The sequence below is a fragment of the Parus major genome, chromosome 1 (assembly GCF_001522545.3).
Source record: "Parus major isolate Abel chromosome 1, Parus_major1.1, whole genome shotgun sequence".
NCBI classification, from domain to species: domain Eukaryota; kingdom Metazoa; phylum Chordata; class Aves; order Passeriformes; family Paridae; genus Parus; species Parus major.
The window spans coordinates 110,180,123-110,204,707 of NC_031768.1; the positions used below are offsets into that span (position 1 = coordinate 110,180,123).

A 24,585-nucleotide genomic window follows, 5' to 3' on the forward strand; every position below is an offset into this window, starting at 1 on the left:
TATTGGCATCATGCTCTCACCACCTGAGGTATATAAATACATATGTATTTAGGTATATAAAAAGAGATACATAAAAATTTGCTGATCACCCAGAGCTGTTTAGTTCACATAAATATTTGCCATTAGTAGTACTCAAAATCAATTTGAGAATGTGTGCTGTTCCCACTTTAGCCTCTTTAATTCTTCTGTAAAAGCAGTGGTGTGATAGTTCCTACCTGGACCCTGCTGCATGAACTTTGACTTATTTCAGGATCTTTTCCATGAGATCCCCATTGTTCAGTGCCATACTCCTCAGGTTTGAGAGCAAACCCATGTGGTTTGCTTGTCTCATTTTTATGTGGACCATTCACGGTGGTGCAGACTGAATGAGCACACAGAAGGGAACCAATCCTCTTCTATCCAGACATATTCTTAAAATCTTCATTCCTCTGGCAATCTGCTCAATATTCTTCTCCACCCTACAGTTCTTCTAGCTTCTGGTTTTGTACTTCTATTTTGTAACTGTGCATGTGACACTGATACACTCTCAGGAGCTAGGTTATGAAAAATTAAGCTCTGAATTGTAGAAATATTCATATGGAAAATTATGCCTTCTCTCTCATGAAAGGAAATCAAAAAACCCCAGCCCATAATACCTCATAATTTTGTCATATTCCCATGCCTGTAAACACCATCAGTTGCACTAACACTTGCAATCTTTGCATTATTAGGTTTCCTTTATTAGCTTCCATTTTAATTGAGAAGAACTTTCTATTATTTCTCAAAGAGGATGGAGGCAGAAATAGCAACCTGTGGAATATTCCCCCCTTCTTCTCCACGGAGGGCAGTATGTACTATTGTTCATTTCAGTTTTCTATTAGCTTGACTTTCTACACAAAAAACATCCTCAAAGGCCTGAAGCTGAAAATGCTCCCCCAACCTGATAGCATCTTAATGTGCTCTTGTAATGGATTCTGGAACAGGTGGCTAATAAATTAACCAGAGGTATGCAATCTATTATTGACTGGCATAATTCCAACCACACAGCTCTCAAATGACATCTTGTTTCATGTAAATTTTATTGTATTGAAGGTCCCATTTGTTACCAAGAGGCTTCCTTGCAGATGGAAAGAAAATGCAAATAATATTTTCTATTTTACATAGGATAATGCTTTAAAAAAACCATGCAAGCAGGATTATCCTCTAGGCCTTTTATACTCTAGGATGTTAACTAGAAAAGTAAATATGGTAAAAACATAGCAGCTTACTAACAGAACAGATAAAAATAATATATAAAGAGTTGCTTTTCCACACTGAGAACACACAGAGCAACTCTGAAGCAGATTATGAAGCTCTGCAGTAGCAGACCTCTGAAAACTACAAATTTATCTTAATTTTGCCATGTAATACTGTACAGATTATTGAGTACATTTTAATTTCCCTCTTATACTGAGCCAACTGGCTTTTTTCTTAGAGATTTCTGATCTCTCATGATCCACTGATATCCATCCCTACAGAAGTAAAGCAAAGCATTTTCTGCTAAATCTCTGCTTTCCTTCCTTCTAGCAGGCTACTTATTTCCCCCTGGGTATGAAGCCATGAGAAGAATACTCTTAAGGGAGTTATTCTGGAAGAAAAGATTCTTATTCATGAAAGACTGCCAAAATCTCTCTCCTATTCCTACATCAGCTTGCAGGATATTTTCTTGCAGAAATTCCTGCAGGACTGGAGGTAGGGCATGGGACAGGCCACATGAGCTGTGTGTGTTCAAATTGTGCACAAGGACTGAACCACAGAGTTTGAGCCTGATACATAAAATTTAAAAGGACTCTAGGGCTTAGAAAGCAGGCACTAAGATAAGCTGTGTATCTTCATAAGTAACAGAGATTTGAGTCTTCCCTTGAAAGTGATTTAATTTGGTCTGGAGAGAAAATGAATTAGAAATCAGTATTTCAAGCATGCATTGCATTACTTATAGATTGCTGGAACAGGTGGCTTTACATGCTATGATTGACATACACATATGTCAATTTTCTAACTTTAATGTGAAAGGAGACAAGGGGATTGACACCTTTTCCTGTAATACAGCTGAACAAATACATTCTTCTGAACTGATGATTCCCTTTGTTAATCCTTTCTACCTACCAATTCCAATAAATGTGAAGGACAGTGCAGTAAAACCAATTCAAATATTTCCACAGAGAGACCTATTTTTTCTTTTACCCATTATTTTGTTATTTACCATTCTATGCTCTAATTCTGGGGAAAAATTACTTCTGCTATGAATTGTGTTTATTGATTATGTGTTTTTCTGTCTTTACTCACTGATGTTTATAAGCTGATCCAATAAGTCTTTTAACAGTTATTTTATTCTTCACCATAACCACAGCAGTTGAAGCATAAAATTTAGTCATTTATAGAAAAGAGGGTTGTTTATAGAACAAAAAACCCAATTTTCTTCTTTCTTTCTTGAAATCACTTACATGGAGAAGAAGTATGTTGATATTTATGATATTTAAAAACCTGAGTTTTCAATTACTATTTTAAAATTAAATAAAGAAAAAGAAATCAAGTACTGCACTTGTGAAGTGACAACTTCAAGAGCAGTTTGGTCACTTACAAGAAGGAAACCACCCAGTGACATTTTCACTGAAATGTTGTGCTGAAGGCAACACCACAGAAAAACCTTAACCTGTCAAATGTCAAATACATGTTGAGGAGTTTCCCTAAGTGAGTATCTTCATAGCATACATAAAATAATAGTAGTAGTAGTAGTAGTAGTAATAATAATAATAATAATAATAATAATAATGTTGTCTAACATCAGTAAGGAAATTTGCCAGTACAGAGCCATTAAATAAAATGAAGAATGCTGTAATGTAGCACAAAAGAAATAAGGAATGTTGAAACATAGTACATTTATTTTTACATGTGTTTTATAGTTAATGAGTCCTGTTCTGTGGGAGCAGGAAATGTTTTTTTGTTTTGAGTTCTTTTTATCTGCCTCCCTACTGCCAATGCTTTTTACTTCTGTTCAATGTGCATACAAATTGGATAATCACAATGTTTGTTTATTATTTTTTCTTTATACAGAAAAAATAAAGGCCATCAAAATGAGCTGTCTTGATATTCCAACGAAGTTTAACAATAAAAGGTCTGTATCTATGGAAGCTGTAAAGAAATACCAATAAACCATGGCAGGTTCCAGAGGCCTAAGGGAAGCCAGCCCTGAGAGAACTTCCATGTTAAAACAGGAATACAGGGAGTGAAACACCTACTTCCTAATTAGCATTCAAAAGTTCTGAATCATGTGTCAGTACATCCTTTTCTGTCCACACTTGGGATAATATCCCTGCAGACATGGTGACAATTACTCAGAATACACCACAGGACAAAGCATTTAAAACAAGAGTGACAAAACCATCAGGAACTCATCTGTTCTCCCTCACCAGATTAATTGCATTGGGGATCTACTTCCATGCTCCTCACACCTTCTCCCCACAGCACAGAGCCCAAGCCAGGGAAGTCCTGGGAAATCATACTCAGCCCAGGACATCACATATCTCAGAAAATCAGTCTCCCTTTCTGTCTAACATAAAGTTTATCCTTTCTCGGATTGGTATCAATCACCTGATGCTGCCTGAGCAGGATCAGGGCACTGTCCTGCAGAGGAGTTTTGCACAGGCAGGCAGGACTCCTTTTAACCCTCATAAATAATAGAGAAAACATCAGCCAATCTTTTCCATTTTCCTGACCTCCCTTGTATCTTTTTTATTCTTCTGAATTCAGTTATATTCTAATTAATGCTTACTTTTGCATTGAGTTAAGGTAGCCTATCATTTGTTTACTAGATGGCAGTAAGAAGCCAGGTACTAGTGATTATCAACAAGCTAATGAGATATTAATGCTGGCAGCTTCACTGAGATTTGGAAATTATTTTAATTGTGAGTTTAGGTTTATTCTGCAGAATTCCTGATAGTATCACCACACTTATCAACACTTTTTGTTTTACACAAAAAAAAAAGAATATTAAATTTCATTAAGGCATTTCATTTGAAATTTGTGGATTTAATTTCAGGCTAAAAAATGCATCTTATTTTGTGACTTCTAGCTCTTTCCATATTTATAAAATTTCCTATGGCAAGTACCTTTGTCAGGAAGGATCAATACCAAATACTTGCCAACAGTATTTTGAAGCAATGATGTAATTATTTTACAGTTATATACAAACAGTATAATTTACTAAACAATATGCAGTTATGTAATGCTTTTATCCCAAGGAAGATATCTTTATTTCATCCTTGTTCTTACATTCAGAAGACACAAAGGAAAGCTAAAATAGTTAATGGTCAGTTTGATTTCATTATTCTGCTGTTTTGTGCCATGTTTATCCCTGTGTCTTCTGAGTAGGAGCTTAAATTCTTATTCTGAGACACTGGCTGGTAACATGGTAAGAATAGATATTCACAACCATTGTACAGAACACTTGATAAATCTATCAGATACCATTATTGCTACATTCATCAGGCTGACATTTAAATTGTCTTGTTCTGTATCAGTACAGTATCACCAGAAAATTTCAAATTTCAAACAGTACAGGTGAAAGTGAAGAAAACAGTACAGAATACATTTAAGAAACTGGCAAAATAATAGGATGAAGTAAAAATGTTTGTATTATTTTAAACCAAGGGAATAGTTCCTTTTTCTGAAAACTGTTCTGAAAAATGAAATAGTGACAGACTACTTGTCTTGTAACTTAATAAATCACTTATAAAATAAAATAATTTTGTGGATTTTCCACTGTTTCTCTTATCAATGGAAAGTGGGTAATTCTAGTATACTGTGACAAACTGCCATCTTAGGCAGCTGTTCCTTTTATTGTATAATATCAATACAGTTGATTGATAGCAGTCAGACAAATAGAAGAGCCATGAAAAAAAAAAAAGACCAAGTTTTTTCAGCAGATCATGTAAACATACTCCCATTCCATACAATTAGAAAATGCAAAATTCAAAAAAATAAATTAATAAATAAGTAGGACATGGTAAGTAAAGAGGCAGTGAAAGAGGTAGAAAAGTAAAAGAAAAAATATTCTTAAATAGTCAAGAAATGGAAAACAGCCTCACAACCTTAGGGAGAATTTTGTGTTTGGCTGTTATGATCCCACAGTGGTTTTATTCTGTGTGCAGGCACTCCTGGAACTGTCTGGGTTTGAGCTCTCCAAGACAAAAAGCAAAGCAAGACCTTCTCAGGGAGCTGCCTCCAGCCCTGAAGTCACACACACCCTCAGTCCCCTGCGACCCAAGCTTTATGTCACATTTTTATGACACTGAGCAGATTCCTGGCTAAGCCTCTGAGAATCATAAATGTTATAGCCTTTTTTTAAAAAAAAGTCTACTGCAAATAATAGAGGGCAATGTGAAGATCTTTGTAGCATAAAGGAGTATTTGTCTTTCTAGAATAAAAATCTAAAGTTTTGTTTCTGTAGCATTGAGGATTTTGTGTTTTCTAAACCAAATGTAACTAAAACTGACTGGATGTTGAGAGATAAACGAGAAGTTCTTTTAAAGCAAAGGAATATTTTGAAAGGCATGAAATTTAACCAATACTGTGAAATACATTGCATTTCACTTCAGTTGATTACCTTGTAACTAGTAAATGGTTCTTGAATTTTACTCTGAATTCTATGGTATGGATAACTATCAGTAAAATTAATTGATGGCTTAAGGGGATAATTTATCTCATCTGAAAGCACATTTTCCATGCTAAATTGAAAAAAAGATAAAAATTATAATTATTGTTACAATAATTATTATCATTGTCTCCATTGCCAATCAGAAAGGTCCTTGAAGTAATGAAGTTCAGAACTTTGAGTAGAGGAATGACTGCTTTATAAGTAAGATTATCTCTGTCCAGCATATTTACTGTCATGAGACATTTACTTTTGTTAATCATATAGACAGAGTACTTTTATCAGGAGGATTTTCCAGACATAAATATAGGTTTCCCCATTTCTCAGTAAGGAGGACCTAATGCCACTGAAAACTCTAAAAAAAAATATAAAAAAAATTCTAGGACCAATTTCAAGGGAAGCAAAAGGCAAAAACCTCCCCAACTTCAGGAACCATTTAGTTTTCATTCTATGCTGCCAGTTATTTTTTGTCTGCATTTCTAAAACCATTTCCAAAGTTACTCTTTGAGAATCAATCATAATATTAAAAAGAAAAAACCTTCCAAAGTAGCATAAATCAATCATCTTGTATCTTTTCCTTAGTTAATGACTGACACTAAAAGATTTCATAATTGCTAAAAATGAGAGCCCTTTATCAGGGAATGATGCAAAATCTCTGTAAACAAAGAAGAGAACCACGACAGGGTAATGCTGTGGCTAACACTGCATTTTAACAGCAAACACATTGAGTAATTTATTTATCAGTCAGAATTCTGAGTCCCTGTTATTGACATTTGACAGAATCATGGCTATGGTATAGACAGCTTCTCAGACCTGTCATTTAAAACCCCTGCAATTTGAAATGGACCCTCCATCAAGTCTAAAACTTAATTATCTTGTCTAAGTGGTTTCGCCAGGCAAGGAAGATAAACAATTATCAAGGAGGATGGTGAATTTAGAATGTTCAAAAACTAATTGCATTTGAAGAAAGAAGAAGGTTTTGACCCCTACACATGCTTAACTTAAACCTGTGTTTTATATTTTTTTAATACTCAATTAGTATCCTTTTTTCAATATTCTTTATGGCCAATGAGATGAAAGATCAGGACACCTGATGAGCTGGAAAATTACAGAAACCATGAAAATGCTATAGTTTACACAGGCAGAAACTTTGAAGGCTTTCCATATTTACTTGGGCTGAGACACATTCTGAATCTGCACATCCTCCCAAAATGATGGGGTTTATTTTTTTTTTTTTAGATTTAAAACTTGACTACATTCCTTTTTCTATATTCTATTTCCTGTAAGTCCCTAGAATCTCAGTGGTTTCAACTGTTTAAGTTTGCTGCCTTTCTTAGCCCAAAACTCCTTGCTTTTTGTTGGAAATGGATGATCTTTAAGGTCCATTCTGACCCAAACTATTCTATGATTCTGTGATTTTTTGGTGCATGCTCAGGTCACTCCCTCACCCATGTCTGGTTTCAAAGGTGCTGAGAAGTGCTTCCCTCTGGACTGCAATAAAGATTTTGATAGTTTAGTGAGGGGAGATGAGATTAAACCTCCACCTCCTTGCATGGGCACAATCACTAGGCAGCACCAAGAGATCACATTTGCTTGTTCAGCATCTGGTCCAACCCAGAGCTCTGAAAGTACTGAGAAATACCTGAGAAGGTACAGAGAGCTGCCACAGTTAGGGAGTGAAGTTCCTATTATTTATGGAAGTCATAACCAGGACTACAGAAGACAACTACTGCAAGTAAACTGACTTGTAACAAAATACAGCAGATTTTCAGAAAATAATACATTTTCAGTTTGCACAGCAAAAACCAGTGAACTGCTGTGTAAATTTATATACAGCAGCTGGAACTGTAAAACCACTAAGAAAAGCTGCTTCTCCTAAGATTCCTGCCAGACATATTTGGCATGTTGAGTAAAGCCAAATAAAGCATTTCTGAAGAATTACAAAGGTAGCAATTTGTACAGGATTATTTTCCTTATCCCCAATTGCTTTTTTGCCCTTTCATTGGTGAGGCAATTAAAAGTTTAAATAAAAATTGAATGAATGCTAGTGAGCATTAATGCAGAACATATGAAGTTGGAAACTGGTAGCAATCTGTTCTAGCAACCAAAATTATGTTTTCCAGGCAAGCAAAGGCCTCTTTCTGAAGTGACCTAGCCTATAATCCCTCTAAAGTATATTGGTTGATACAAGTAATTAGCTCAGCCAAATAACTAAATAAATGCCTGTACAAGGCATTCTCAAACTAGGATTTAGCAACTGCAATAAAAATGGTTTTTCAAAACCTTGATTTGAAATGGAAATTGGGTTCCTTACCTGAACTGAAGAATTCCACAAAAATAAGGTTAGAACCTCCGAGTCTGATGGGAAAAGATACGACTCAACTAAGAACTCCTCCCTTTTCCTTTTACACCCGAGCATCTGACTCTAGCTGAGGGCCACAGGAGGGATGGCAAAATTTAAAATAATAGTAGCAGTAGCACTAACAGTAGGAGACAATAAAATTAACAAAACAGGAATTGATGTGCTGCATTCTGATTATTGATGCTTTTGCTATTGAGCCATAATCTGTAGAGCTTCCTCACAACTGATCTGAACACTATGGTCTAGAAATCACCATGAAAATGCCAGAACTGTCAGCATCTCCACTCTGTAGCATATGTGAAAAATCAAAATGTCTTGAGCTCTTTAGGGTATTTCTATTTCTGCTCTGTGTTTTCTGAGTACAAAGATGTCACACAGTGTCTTCCCTGGCTGCATCCATTCTCAGAGCATTGTTTCTGGAGCTCCAAGTTGCCCAGCAAATGACTCCTTTGTAATTCAAGAGTATAGGAAATGGGTTCTGATAATTTTCCAAGCAGATATGTTTGGCTTTAATAATTTCATTTGCATAGTCACACATAAATCACATATGCAGAAAGCTTCAGAACTTAACACAGGCATGGATTTGGTGATGGGAAAAGGGACTGCTTTACCACCTCTGCTTCATGAAATTGTCTATGTGAAGTGTAGCAAAAATACATGATTTACCTATTTGCAGTAGGGTGTTCTCAAGCCTTAGCTCAATCCTGGGGACTGAACTGCTATCAGGACTTATGTAGTTGTGGGATTTCACCTTGTTTTTCAACAGGTGACAAGCAGAAAAAAGTATTTGCATATCAAAACAGTAATGGATACCCATGCCAAAAGAAAAATATACCCTGAGGCAAAAATCTTAAAATAGAGCTTTCTGAAAATACAGCAAACATAATTACAGAATCACAGAACATGCTGGGTTGGAAGGAACCCACAAGGGTCATCCAACTCCTGGCCCTGCACAGGACACCCCAAGAATCACACCCTGTGCCTGAGAGCTGTCCAAATGCTTACTGAATTCTGTCAGGCTGGTGCTGTGACCACTTCCCTGGGGAGCCGAATCACCCTAATCACTGCTCAATCACCTTCTGGGTGAAGAACCTTTTTCTAATATCTAGCAGAAGTTTTGCAGTAACTTAAGTTAGTGCAAACCAAGATCATTACCCAAGAAGTCACAAATATCAGAAACTTCATTTTGGCAAAACAAAGGTTTTACTGAAGATGCCAGATCTTCCAGAAATAACCTTGTCCAATTTTTCAGGGGACTTCTGTGTAAAATAACAGTTGCTGCCCAGAGTACATCAGTGTGAGGCTTTGACTGATAAAGGTCAGAGGACAGGCAGAAATTTTGGCTTCCCAATCATTGTACAACCCTTTCCAACACAGTGACTGTGCGAGGGAGGGTCTCTCCCTCCCCATTTCCCGTGAGGTCTGACATGACCTGACAGATCTGTCACCCACAGGCCTGTGAGGCGTGACATCCAGCAGGTTTGCTGTGATGCTGCTTTAACAGTGATTGAAGAGCAAAACTCAATTTGTAAAAGCTTTTGCTGTTCCTCCATACCCATCAAACGCAGGGAGAAAATCTGTCAGAAACTGTTCTGTCCCAGAAAGGAGTGAAGGCTGGCACCAGGGCATCAGATGAGGAGAAAAGGTTCTGCCATCAGCTGGCAGTGGGCACCAGCTGCACCCCAGGCAGGCTGCCCAGGCACCTCAACTCAGAGCTGCAACAGGAGCTGGAGCTTGGCCCCTTCATTCAGTTCTAGGCTCAAACTCCCGCTCTTATTGTCTTGCTGTGGCTCTGCGGGACAGCTTGGGGACAGCAGAGCTCACTGCTTATTCTCTGACACTGCTGTGCTGAGCTTGGCATGATGAGCTTCAATGTGCTAAATCAAAGAGCTCATTCTCCCAAATGGCAGAAATGTCTCTATTTCCTAAGCTGGACTTCAGAAATAGCCAAGGTGCAGAGAGATGTGGAATGGCACCTGACCACAGCTCAGAGAACAAAGCTGGAGCTGGCCAAGTGTTGCCTGGAACAGAATGCAGAAAGGGTTGAAAGGTGTCAAATTTTTTAACTTCTTTCATTCTTTTTATCTTTCTGCATAAATATGCATACAAACATGCATATGTATTTATATATGTGTCCACATGTGTGTTTGTGCATATTAAAATCAGGCCTGACAAGCCTATAGTGAAAAACTGCCATGAATTTATACTGGCTTTGTCATTGTCTCTGTTCAGCAAAACAACAAACAAACAAATTAGGTAAAATGAAATACTGCCTTTTTAAATGAAACAAAATTTTCTCTTGCAAAAGCACTTTATGGGAGCGTGCTGTTTGCCCATCTTTTTGCTAGTTCTTCACAAACAACTTTGGAGCAAACTAGCAATTTTCAGACAAATATAGAGAAGTCCAAAAGATCTATTTCTGTAACTTTCATGAGAATGAATATCTGCATGAAGATAGACCCAGCAATAAATGTGTAACTGTGAATGAATTGTGGCAATTTTTGCCCGTATTTCAGCGAAATCAGTAGGAAATAGAAGAACTAGCCCCAAGCATAAATGTGAAGGAAATGAAGTAGTACCAGTCCTGCTACTGATACTAGAAATAATTTAGTTTTTAAAAAAATAAAAAAATAAAAAAAGTACAAAAACACAGAGATAATACATACTAACAAAAAGCAAAAGGCTGAAATTTGCTAGGCATGACTTTGGATAAAGACTTCATACATGTCTTGATCTATTTGTATTCTGTATTCAGATAGAGATATCTCTGGATATGAGAAAATGTAGTTTCTAGAACTTTCTAGAAAAGGAAAACAGAACTTACTGAATTAACAAAGTTCAAGTTAAAGACCTGTATTTATAAAGGCATGGTACAAGGATAATTAACATTTCCAGAGATAAATTAAGTGGAACAAATTTTATTAGGAGGCATCATGGTCTTTAGAATTGAGACTTCTGTTGCCAGAAAAAAGAAAAAAACAACAAAACGAAAGTATTGTGATTTTGACATCAGTCTTCTAAGATGTGACTCCAAGCTAATTTCTAAATGTCTGCAGGGTAGTTAAATCTCTTTGTTAAAAAGTATGCTGGTAAATGAACACAGAATCTCACTGAAAATGCCACAGCAGAATCTGTGATAGTTACAGATTATGTAAGAATAATCTATTCCCAGACATGTTTCTCCCAAAAAATAGTGGTTCATATAGAACTACTGAGGCAGATCAGGAGAAGGAATATAAGCAGCAAATGCCTGAAACCAAACTCTTTTAAACAACAATTAAACATTTTTGACTCCAGTATATACTGACTACAAATTGTCCTTTTCACGTTCTCATTGAGTAGCAGATTGTATCTAAGTGTACCTATACAATTTTAATGATTCTATAAAAGGTATATGTCAAAAGATGATTTTGAATGCAGCAAATGGTGGACTACTGAATTACAGATAATGCCAACAAGCCTACGTTTTTCTAAACAGAAAGTTTAGTGTTTCCCTAGTGAACTCATGCTCAGCTCTGTGAGCTTCAGTGAGCTGCACAAAGATTTCAAACTCTGAATTTCAAGGTCTGAAGCTTCCTTGTTCCAGTCCTAACTCTGGTGTTCAAGTAGCACTCAGGTATCACAAAACACTGGAGTTTAAACAGAGCAGAAAGCTGCCCCTCCAAAATCCCATCAGAAGTTGTAGCTTTCTATGCAATCCTATAAAGGGCTTTGTTTTTTAAATTTTTAAAATTTTCATTTCTTCTGTATCAGTTGGTCTGTCTTTATTATCTTGCAACATTTTTTTTGCTGCAAGAGAAATTTTAGTTGCACAAGAAAAAGTTTCAAAAGTACTAGGACCTTCTCTCTTGTCATTCTACCAGCCTAACACAATTATTTTAACAGTTTACTAAATTTTAACTCCTGCTCTGATCCTCTACAACAAAACTGCAACTTGAAAAAGAAAATGGTTATGGTGGAATCTTCAAGTTTTGGAAACATGTATGGGAGGAATATTGGAAAACTCTTAACTGTATAAGCAGAACCACATAGCACAGTAACAAAATTTGATTAAAACTCTCCAAAATAAAGAGGGCTTGCATTTTTTGAGAGCATATAGCAATTATCTCACTTTATGATTAGCAAACTGGCACAAGACTCAAAACTGCAGGGGACACTGAAAGTCTGCTGTGCATTCACTCATGGTTAAAGCAACTTTTAACTTTCAGTCTGCACCCTCTGAGAACAAGCAACAAGTGGCAAAATTCCCAGGACAACTGGAAACAGATGGATGGAGGGATGGATATATGCATTACAAGTCATTCCAAGGCAGAACAACACTCAAAAACGACACCACAAACCCTGCAGTGGCAAAACAAATCAAGCAGGAGGAGAGAAAGGAAGGGTGGAGGTGAGTACCAAGCAGGATGCCCAGTAATGAGGAAAGCAAAGAGCTCAGTTTAATATTCTTATTTATACCTTCATACTTGCACTGGGAGTTCTGTCTTAATTCATAATAAATGTTTAACTTCAAATACTTATGTCCTTGGTTTAGGAGGCACACTCCCTTGCATTGATGCAGCATTTGTAGTTGGTTTGGGTTTTATTTATACTTTTCACCTGAGGCGAACAGATAAATATTTCACCACTTTATGTACTATCAAGGGCCTTTTCATGCTACTAATAAGGAAGTAGTGCATTGCTAAGAAGAACAAACAACTGATTAATTGTGAAACAGTCCCACTGATACTGAAACTAGCACTAAATCTGGAACTTCAGAGAAAGGAAACTGTTGTCTGGTGAATCCCTGAACGTTGTTGTGTCTGCTTTTGTATCTGTGCATTTTCTGGACAGAGAGTAAAATAAATGAGAGCCTAGTTAGGATTTACAGCTTTGCTCGCTTTTTAAGGTCACACTCTCTTAATGAGTAATTGTTCATCCTGGCACTTGCTGCCACTAAAACAGTTGATAGCAGCTCTAATACCAAGTCAGTAGTGATAGAGATATATGTCCCTAGCCTCCAACAACCTACGTCTGAGGGAGAACAATGTCTCGTGCATCTTTCAATTTTCTCTTACATTTTTCAGCTGGCAAATGCGTTCTGAAGGGAAGTCACCTTCACATACACACAGCTATTGCCACACTTACACCCGTAACAAATTCCCATTTTTACAATCAGACTAAGCTTTGTTAGTACTTCTTTATTTTTGATATGTCAGGTGGCATTGCTGTAAAGAAAGAATTTGTTTTAGGTTGGCTTTTCCAATCAGCATCATCACTTTTATTCCAAGCTACCAATTAACTTCCTGCCTAATTTGTCACGATTTAAAATGAAGCATGTAGCAAAGTTTAGAGGCAGAGCCATGACATTTGTGTTTGGCTGAGGCAGTGGTCAGCAGCAGTCTCAATTTATCACTTCTAATTTAAACTCCCATGCCAATGACTTTCATTCTTAAAGCTATGACTGGCATTTATAGATTTCAAAATCAAAGGGAAAATAAGCTACAGTTAGGAATTCAACCACTCAGATCAATGAAAACTTGTTTTATAACTGAGAGTGCTCCAGCTAAATCCCATCTGCCTGACAGAAGGAATTTAATGTTTCAAACAGTTCCTCTCCCACTTTAAACAGAATAACTTTTTATTGCAGCACTAAGCCACTACTTGCTGGACAGATGCCGACTATTGATGTTGTGTTCTCAGGAAATATTGTGAAGCAACTAAAGGTGAGTGCACCAACCTAAAGAGCCATGCACTAATAACCAAATGTCGATCCCTGAACTGTCTTATCGTTGCTACTGTTCTCTTTTTAGACATCTGATGCAGTATTTCACTGCTGGAAGGTAGAAGCAAAAACTTGAGAGGAATCTGTAAATGAAAGAACATACTTCATATGAATTTATTGTGAAAATAAATGTCAGTTAAATTTCTGAACCACTCTGAAGGTGAATAATTTGGATTATTTGGTCCAGTATCTCACAATTAGCAGTTAATTTAATTTAGAATTATTTTATATCACTTTAAAAGGTTAAATAGAGGGGTACTTTTTTTTTTTTTTAAACTTTTATTACTTGCAAAAATATGTATTAAAATAAAGACTGAATAGAGACATCCACATGTCTCTGTATAGTGGTGTCATAAAAACACTCACCCACCCATGTCAGAAAAATGGAGAGTGGAGGAGAGAAACAGAAGTCCACATATTATTCCACACTACTCTATATTACACAATAACAAACAATCTTGTTCTATGGAAACTGGGAAGTAATTAAAAAATATTAAAGAACATTATTTGGATGAAATGCTTTCCTTGGCCATAGTTTTCCATCCAGAAAGAGGGGCTACAATTTCTTAAATAATTCATAAACTTTTGGTAAATCACTATTTTTTGTTTTGAGATCATTGCTGTCATCCAAACACCGAAGATTTTAGCTGTGAAATAGTCAAAGATGATTTGAGGGCAATTTTCTCTCTCATTAGTCTCCCTGTAAATCCTTGAATTTACAGGATTATCTACCCCCACTCTACTATTCTGAGTTGGTTCCTTTCCCAATTTATCATCCAGTAAAGCAGCCAAAAGGAGCCTGCTGCACTTTGTAATAAAGATTCCACTCAGGAAATAAACTTCAAGGAAAAAAACTCACAGAAAATCAGTACCCATTAAAGGACTGATCACACATTTTGTTTTACATAAAATGGCTGTGAAAGTCACCAGAAGTAAAATAATCACTGTTACTAAAATCTGGAGAATTTGTGTTGTTGCATATAAATTTGTGCCAATCTTGTTTTCTGTTGCAAATATTGAAGTTTTTACAAGGAGCATCAAATACTGCTGTAACTCAGAATAATGGCATAATTTCATACTTTAAAGTCCATAGAGTATGCTGTAATAATATTTACCCTTATTAAATCTGTTTATCTTTATTTATTGCAAGGGTATCTAAAAACCCCAATAGATAAGCAGGAATATCTAAGCAGGAAGAACAAAAAAATCTGAAAAAATTCCATGGAAAATAGGGAAATATTAAAAAGTATTTCCACAAAATTAAACAGTCTTATTGCAAAAATAGAAAGATATTAACATATTAACCTGTATTTAGTTTTAGTTAGACTAGTGCATCAGTGACAAACTATTATTTCACACTATTTATACATACACTGAAAGACGTTTTTTAATAATATATGGATGCATATAGAAAGAAAACTATATATAGTAATTATACCTTTTTTATCCTTTAAATATCTTTAATTATAGAAAAAAATTCATGCTGATATTTTAATTAATTGTAATCTTCCATCAACTGGGACTAATAGTGACTTGCTCATAAAAACTGACATATTCCACCCACTCTAGTTTCTTTGAAGATGTCAGCATTATCCTCCCTAAAACTGCCTTAGAAAGCCACATTTTTAGTGTCTGACAATATAACCATTATCTTGAAAGGCAAACAAATTTTATTCAGAGTGCTGCTTAAAGGAGCTTAGCTTTATTATGTTTATGAGAATGTAAAGATTATCTAGCAAGTTTATCCAGAATTCTACAACAGATATGAATATGGAAGACCAATGTCTGTATTGATTTTTCTTTTGGAATTGCTCACCACCAAGAATTGTGGCTGCAACATCCCTGATGCTTAGCTAGAAATGTCATGCCATCTTTATGAACCAGCTGTGTTACAGAGCAGTGGTTAACAGAACAGGAACAACTATGAAAGGAGAAGATAATGAAGTAGATGTGATATCAGATAAGCTGCTAAAAGGATAAATAGATAACTGCAGATAACTGCACTGAGACACAGGCTGCACCATGAGAAATTATTCCCACTGAAATTTACCTTCAAAAAAATCTCACAAATGTTTTTTTTTTTTTTTTTTTTTCCAGCTGAGATTAATCAATTTTTCAGTATTACAGTGTGCTGTTCATGCAGCAAAGGTTACCACTGACACTGGCACCACTGAACCTGACTGTTTCAGGAAAAGGTCAAGGAAATGAATGCAGATAAAACTCTGCTCTTCTGCTAATTTCCCAGCACCAAAATAATACACATCAGGGAAGAAGGTTAATACAGCTCTGCAGTCACATGTGTTCTCTGAAAAGGTACAGATTTTCATCTTCCACGTTCTCAATTTGCTTCTTTGACCAAAGGAATTCACTTCAAATTACAAGCAAGCATATTTAAAACCTAAACACTTTTCAACACTGCATTAGAAAAATGTGATTTCCTCTATTTACTTTCTCTGAAGATTTCGTATTTTAAATCAGAATTGCATTATTTATAAACTGAAATCAATACTTTCTGTAAATTTCCATAGAGAGTTGCTGAAACATCAGTTAAAATATTTTCCCTTTTAGAATAAATTGTATCTGTGAATGAGATATCAAAATTTCAGCTAATGTATAGTTAGTGGTATTTCTAGCTTGACAGAAAAATATATGAATTGAGGGAAAAGACAAACTCATATTTTCTCTGTTGATAGAATGCAGCCCATCATCCTTGAACTGGATTTCCTCAATTGCAATACTCCATTACCCTGTAAATATTTTTCAGTCCTCATTGATCTTAAATTACATGATAAAAGAAAGTTATCAGAACAGCCTAATTTTGAACAATGGAGCTTAGAGTTTAATACTATGTATATATGAACCAGTTACTAGAATCAGACAATTTGTTTTACAGACAAGTTTGAGCTAATGTAATATAAGGGTAATTCATTTCTAAACTGTCAAACTCAGTATTGGAAACTGGCTGAACAACTTGTCAGTAGTTTACAGGAACATACAACAGCTGTTTGCCATGTATAAGGAGCTAGAATTTATAAATCACTTAGAAAATGCTCATTAATCTCTAAACACTTCAATACAATTACAGATCAAGCTCATGATTTAGAACCTGTTGTATGCATTATTTAAAATAATACAGAAAATAGAAGTTTTAAAAATACAACTTTATATTCAGACAAAATAAGCACAAAGATAGTTCTTGGAAATGTAAATTCATATAAAGAATGAGATTTAATTAACTTTGCAGCAATTTACAAGGTTTGCCATTGACTTCAGCAGAAAAGATGTGAGTAATTATCAAGTACTGTGGATGAAGGCAAAAGAGCTAAGCAAGAGCAGAGGAATGTTCAGGAAACATGAGCAGAGCCAGGACTACCTTGCATTTTTATCCAGTGGGCCATCTGTAACTGACTGGTAGTGAAACAGCTTTGGGACATTAAATCTAATTTTGCAATTAGAGATTGCTTGTAAATATTTGCTTTAAAACTTCAGATTTAAAATACTGGAGGGTTTAATGTAGAAGATGACATTGTTATTTCAAGAAAGAAATATGGTGATGAAATAAGTCAAATTTGCTGAATACATCTGTTTAAAAATATTAAATATTTTAGTTTATTTTTCATATTATAAATTCTTTCTTACACTCAGATTTGCCATGGGAATGGTTCTGCATGTCATCTTCCTTCTCCTTTTGGATATCCTGACTCTACACGTAGATAGCGAAATAAAACACATCTATCTGATGCAATGTATGCCACTTTAGCAAGTGAAAACAACAAAACCAAAGTACTCTAAAAAGGCAGTCCTTCACAGAATTAGTTGCATTTGCTCCAGGTCAAGAAGTATGAAATGGATTTAAAATGGTTTTATTGAAAAAGTCCACTTTATGTCCTGAATATCTGATAACATTCCCGCTTAAGTGAAGGTTTTAAGGGAAGCCTTAAAGGATGAGAAACAAAGAAAAATATGCATATTTAATACACAAAAATCAGTTCTCACTGGAAACCAGACATTGCATGCTGGATGGAAATAAGATTTAGCAGATTATGAGTGTGGTTTTTTTCACCTTCTTTTGCCCCTGGCCAAAAATGCAATCCTGACACTTACCTCTCTGACAGATGAGGATTCAGACTCAAATATTAAGTCTCACTTCAAAGGTATTTTTAAAATACAAAAAAAGGTGTTTTTAAACACAACATGCATTTCTATATTAAATATTAGGTGTTCATACCCTGGCTACTATAAACTTTCCAGAGGAACAACCTTTATTATTCACTCATAGGAGCACAATGTAAATTTTACTACAGTAGGAAAACATTTAAATATGTAATACAGATATGAAGACAGCAAACAGATGTCTCTCATTGTTAAATTTGGGCAGAAAAAGGTAAAAGCACGTTATTAGAAATATCTTGAAGCCAACAGAGCTGTAAAATAAACTTCTAAAGCTTTGGAAGCTATGTAAATTTGAGTCTGTTCTCATTCCAAAGTGCTCAACTTAATGCCATTATTGTGCATAAATTAAAACTATTTCCAAAATGTGAGCCTAAAGCTATGAATATGGAAGAGTCAAGAGTTGTTGAGTGTAACGAAAAAACGACTTTTAAGAAGCAAATTAATCAGGCAAACTGTTGAAACACTATTGCTTTAAAGATCTTGAACATTATCAGAATTGGTTTGTAATTTCCTGTGTCTGTCATTTTGAACACAGTCCCTAAAGATTTGTGTGGAAGTTATGACTTGTATAAACACAATTTTTTTCAGACTAACCATTTATGATGATTGTCTTCCTTTACGACACTTAACCAAAATCACTACTTTTACCAAGAATGCAACAGAAATCATAATTTCACTTCTCAAGCACTGGAAACTCCAGAGTTTCCTTCAGTTTCATGTTGTTCTTGATTTTTCTGGTTTGGTTGTCTGGTTTTGTTTTTCAATGAAATATCTTTCAGAAATGTTTAGGTAAACTTTGAAAACAGAAAGTTCTTGATGCAACTCTGAAGACTGTCCTGGGTTGGTCAATTAACATTTGTAATGGAAGTTTCTAATTCACCAGTTCATATCTGAACTATCTCACTCCCTACCCTGACTGGAATGGTGATCCTTTCCACTGTTTATCATTCATTGTGAGAGGTTCTAGATAACTGAAATGTGCTCAATTATCCTAACATGGTTCTTAGGCGAGTGTGGAGATAGCACCAATGAGCTTATTTGACATTCTAGCTAAAATCACCGAAGTCAATAAATTCACATCTCATTCTTAGGGGTTTTAATTGTGTGCTGAATGCCCTTCACAGCTACTGACTACAACAGGAATAAACAAAATCAAGGCATACTTCTTATCTCAGTGCTGTGTGCCTGCCAATTTCTTTGTAATGAGTATTTTACATACTTCTCCACAAATGCCCTTTTCAAAAACTGAAATAAACTATTATTATTAAATAAAAAATTGTTGCAGCACTAGGGCGATGCATTTTAGAGACTACAACTTAAATCAGAAATCTGCTGAAAATGCATGTCATGGACAAATTGCTAATGGTTATAAATAATGTTGTACTCTGCAATGAAAGTAATGATCACAGAAGCTGAAAGACCACACTGGTAAGTAAATTGTGGAAAAAACACAGTATTGATTAATCTTTCCCCTTCTCATTCAAACTAGAATTTAATTTTGTTCTCCTCATATTGTGCAAGTTAGAGGAATTTATCTTAAAATATATGGATTGGCTGACTCACTTATGGCTAACTCTGGTGATGAAAGTAAATGCAACGGAGTTGACTTTTGCTGCCTTAAAAAATGACTGGCCATCCAAATTTTCTAGCAGAAAAAAGAACATCTCTGTTAAAAAAATTATAAGCATTAAAAAAGATGCAGGAAATAAATCAAGATTGTTTCAAAAGCCACTTTTCTCCTATGAATACTGTATAGTAATCAGGCATGTGTGCAAAGAAACATCAGCTACATCAGCTACAAGTAGTGTAACTGTACAGAGGTGATCAGCAGATGGAAATCTGTGATTAATAACTATGCTGCACAAAGACCTTGGGTCTAAACTCTTAATTCTGGCAGACCTGAACAAGTCAGAACTGAGATGCACAATTTCTGCCTTGTGGTTTTCTTTCCAATTGAGAACACTTAATTTATATACACACAGATATAAATATGCATACATATTTGTATCATTAAACACACTGAACATTGACTGAATTCCTTTAAAAAAATGTATTGTTTAAATGTATTGCTCATAATTGACTTAAAATAGAGAGCATGCATCTTGAGCATTTTTTAAAAAATACAGTTTTTAATGTCTTCACCTCACATATAGATGTTTACAGACTGTCCCTAGTCAGTTACCAAGAAGTTAATATTTCTCTTCAAATTTTTTCACAAAAATTGCATCAGCAATGCTGGTAACAGTGCAGCGTTGGGTGGAACTATCAATGTAGCTGTAGATGTCCAGTGAGAAAATGCCATAAATTTCTTTTTTATTATCATCTATTAAAATGTCATGTTCTTTCATGTGGGCTTGAGCTCTGGCAATGTCTGATGGAGGGTTTTGTCACTGTTTCATAACTGGCTTTTATTTGATCTGCTATTCCAATAATCAGCCATGAAAAAGAGCTGTTCCTTTAGATTTATAAGCTGTGACCATAAACATTTTGGAAGATGGTTCCAAGGGGATTCATTGTGTCATTATGGAAAGAGAGGCCTTCTTGACTTTAAAGTCACAAATTACAATCTTGTCTGTTCAGATTTGAGACTTAGAGGAAAAAAAAGGACATCTGACTTTTGATTAGGGATGATACTTTGGGAATAAATTTAGGATGAGTGAACAGGAAACTCCCCTGTCACCCTGGTGAGGATCCTGAAACTCTACTGCCACCAGCCAGAATGATTAATTTTGATAAACTGATAAACTGTCCTGGTAGTGTTACTGAGACACAGAATGTCAACCAGATGAGGCTCTTAACTACTTACACCATCTCCATTGTGCTTATAATAATTTAATTCATGGTGATACAGTTGTGTTTATTCCTGGAAGAGAAACTGAAATCCTTCCAGGTATTCATCAAGTCCTACAGCAATGAGTGATAAGAGGTTGCTCTTTCTCCAGACTGTCTCCACTGAACTATAAACATGTCTGCACTAGAAATAGACCTTAACTTAGAAAAAGGAATTAGATTAAACACTTCCAAACACTGGCAAGATTTAACCATCAGATTAGGAAGCATCACCTAGGATATATTTGATGTGAGCATCACATCAAATGATGTGATCACATCAAATAAGATGGTTTAGACAACAGAATCCTGAAAGATTTGCACTTGAGGAATGAAACTCTCAGCTGTCAACACTAGACAGACACAGAAAAATGAGACAGGTGCTTAATACAGTGGTAGGGTGTGTGTCCTCAGAGTGAAGCATCTCATGCCTCAGATTCTGCCAGCTGATAGCAGGTCTTTGATGTCATAGAGACCAGAGTCACCCACAAACTGCAGAACTGAGAAAGAAGACTTTCCAGGATGCAGTGGCAGAAGGAGAATTTCTCCAGTGCAAACTTTCCACCACTTGGGGTATGTCTCATATCCCCACTCCTTTTAGTGCAACGTTAAAACCCCCTCTGTACTAAAGGGATAGAATGTGTGAATGCACAGTGAGTGAATGCTTACATGGACTGCTATTTGGAAATAAGAACTACTGTTTTAAGTTCTGTTTTGCTTAATTATTCATTATTTACTACTTTAATTATGCATGAAAAACTTCAAGTACTTCTGAATTTTCTTTAGGCAATGCAGACACTATGGCATGCTAAGAAAGTTATATATTGAGATGTCTCTTCCTTCCATTAGCCGTAAGAGAAACATAAATTACAATTCAGCATATAATTCTCTGCTTCTTCACACAATGATTTAAAGTTGATTGAGCACAATTACTTTGTACTCGGCATATTTACTGTTGTACAAAACATTGTCTCTCTCATAAAGAAAAGGCATCCAGGCACATTTTTGAGCAATAGCACTGAAAAACACTCTTTGATGAGGCTTTTTGTGAAAACGTGTTTTATTTTTCAGTTGTTTACAAATCACTTTAGTAGTGATTTGGGAAAGTGCTTTAATATGTGATAATATTCCTCCTTCAAAAGGAACTTAGCTTAAGTGCTTTTCTGAGGAGAATCATGTTTTTCTGTCCATTTATCTGAGTTTAAAGTAGGGATTTATTGTGAGATCTCAAAACATTTTGAAATAAAGCTGCTGAAGGGTAGCATATAGATCACTTCCCTTATCTCTCCATCTGCACCATTTGTACTTCCTAGCACATCCTTGTTTGCCACACTGACTGGACAAGACACAGCACATGCTGTGATTGTACAAGACTTACAAACAAAAAGATTGTATATATATAAATATATATATATATATTTTCTTGGCTAATCACTCAACAGGCAAGCTGAGTGGTAAGCAAGCTGCTGTCATTAATACAGAAAGCAATCCTCACATAGCTGAACTTTGCTTTTCTGCTCACAGACCTAACCAAGGGCTTGGTGACTCTCAAGGGTCATTCTTCACAATGCTGTTGAATCCTACCAAACTCACATTGGCTAACAGGTTCACATTTCTTTATGGTGCCTGACAGACAACGTGACCACAGAAATTTTGTTTCCTTATGAAGTCAAGGGTTAAAAACAAAACTCATGGATGTCAAATTTATAAGTCCTTGTATAAAATTAAAGGAAAAGATAATGAATATTTTCAAGTGAATTTTACAAGACTTACTCATATTAATGTTAGTAATTTTTTTTTTAGTAATTGATCAGGTCTGGTAATGCTTTAGACATCAAATTACAGAGAGGTTTGAGGGATGCAGTTTGCAAAGCCTTTTTTTAGTGTTACTTTACTTCCCTCTGCTCCTTGTCACTGTTAAAGCTGAGTACTGCAAAATCCTGTTGATACTTGTGACTGCATGAGGAGGCAGTTGGGATTTTAATATTAGTTGTGGTAGGGCTCTGTGCATCAAAATCAGCTTTAATCACTTTTGAATTAGTTCACTTCTCTTGTCAGCAAACATTCCCCATCTTTGATGCTCTCAGACTACTCTCTTCACTAATGTGGAAGAATGCAATTCTTCAGTTTCTGGGGATGCCCACAGAACTCTTCACTGAATTACTTTATTCAGCAAAATGCCAACAGTAACATTGTTCTCCAAAAAGAGAGAAAAGAAAACCCCCTGAAGAATAGGCTAATAATTTTGCATGTTAATGATGAATCTGTTAATTTCACACAAACCATCCAAAAGAAAAGGCCACTAGAGGAAAGTAAATCCAATATGCTCAAAGAAAATAAAACACCAGCTACTCTAAATGATTGTAATTAACAGAATGGTCTGGATTTACAACAGCAGAAGATTTTGGTCTATATTCTTAACAAAAATATGACAAATGAATGAAACTATTTATGTATTTATAAAATGGTCTTGCACTTCATGCAATGTGCATACCAAAACCATTAAAGCAGTATGTAGGAAAAAATTGCATATAAAAAGGTAGTATGAATATGGGATAAATATGTTGTGAGGTATAATTTATTGCACACCTGTATCTTTCACATTAGACACACATCAAATGAAAAAAAAAATGGATTTAAACCAATATCTTTGGACTTCTGGTAAAGTGGTCCTCGTAAAAACAAATTAATTTTTGATTTGTTGTCATTCATATGTTTAATCTTGGATCTTTGTTTCCTATGAGTATGTGCACAAACCTGCAGCACCATGCAATAACTATTGTCCATTTCATCAGAATTTAGATTATAAGGAAAGACTTCCCAACAGTGGGTTTATAAAACTAATAAAATCTCTGCAATGTTCCAAAGCTTTAGTTCTACAGCTTACTTTTCTGAGGTTGGATACCCTAGCTTTTCCCATATCCCTTCTTATTTATGACTAAAAGTAACTCAAAAAGACGTCCATTTTTCTCTCAATACTTACCATCAACAAAAACACCATGAATTTTCTTCTACATTTCATACAACATTGCATTTTTTCTTGTCCTTTTAAATAAATAGTCACCATGCTTATAGTTTCATACAACTACACAGCCTGTAAGCCTTCAGAAATGGTTTTAGCTTTATAACTACATTTTATAGATGACTCCATTTAATTTTTTACAGCGCTTTCTCACACAAAGCTGTCTTTTTATATCCAGATAAAGTGACAGATATTCTGAAAATCTGGTCTTAAATCCTCTGAAGCCTTTCCAATAGCATTTTTAGTAAGGTAAGAATTATTAAAGGGAATGCAAACAGTATAGAGTTTACTGTCAGTGTGTCAAAAACTATCAAAACATTGGTCTTTCCCTGTTCTGAGTTTTTGCAGAAAAAATCTATATCCTTAAACCAGGGACAAACAGCAAAAGACATTATTTTTTAAAAGCCTACCACTTAAATACACATCACAAGCTGTGTTCACACAGCTGTTACCCACTCTAAAAATGAACTGTATTTCAGGTGACCTCCACCTGGGAGAGCCTGGTGACTGCATTTAATACCATGGAGCAAAACATCCAAAAGGAAGTTTACACAAGGCCTATATATCATTAGGCATCTTACATAATTAGTTCTTCTGTTACCATCATGGACAGTGAGTGAGTGGCTTTTGTGCTTTTTCAAATTAATTTTCATGAGTATTATTAGTATTACCTTCACTGTCATTATCACCATTATCATCACAGCAAGCTGTTCATTTTTGTATGCCCACAGGCAAACAAGTCATTACTTTCTCATCGACAAAAC

The 24,585-nt window shown here is 35.4% G+C and overlaps 1 protein-coding gene across 5 annotated transcripts in view; it reads right to left on the bottom strand.

The window, feature by feature from the left end:
- Positions 1 to 24,585, bottom strand: part of LOC107206925 (ephrin type-A receptor 6) — a 379,928-nt gene that overhangs the window by 166,144 nt on the left and 189,199 nt on the right. The window lies entirely within an intron of this gene.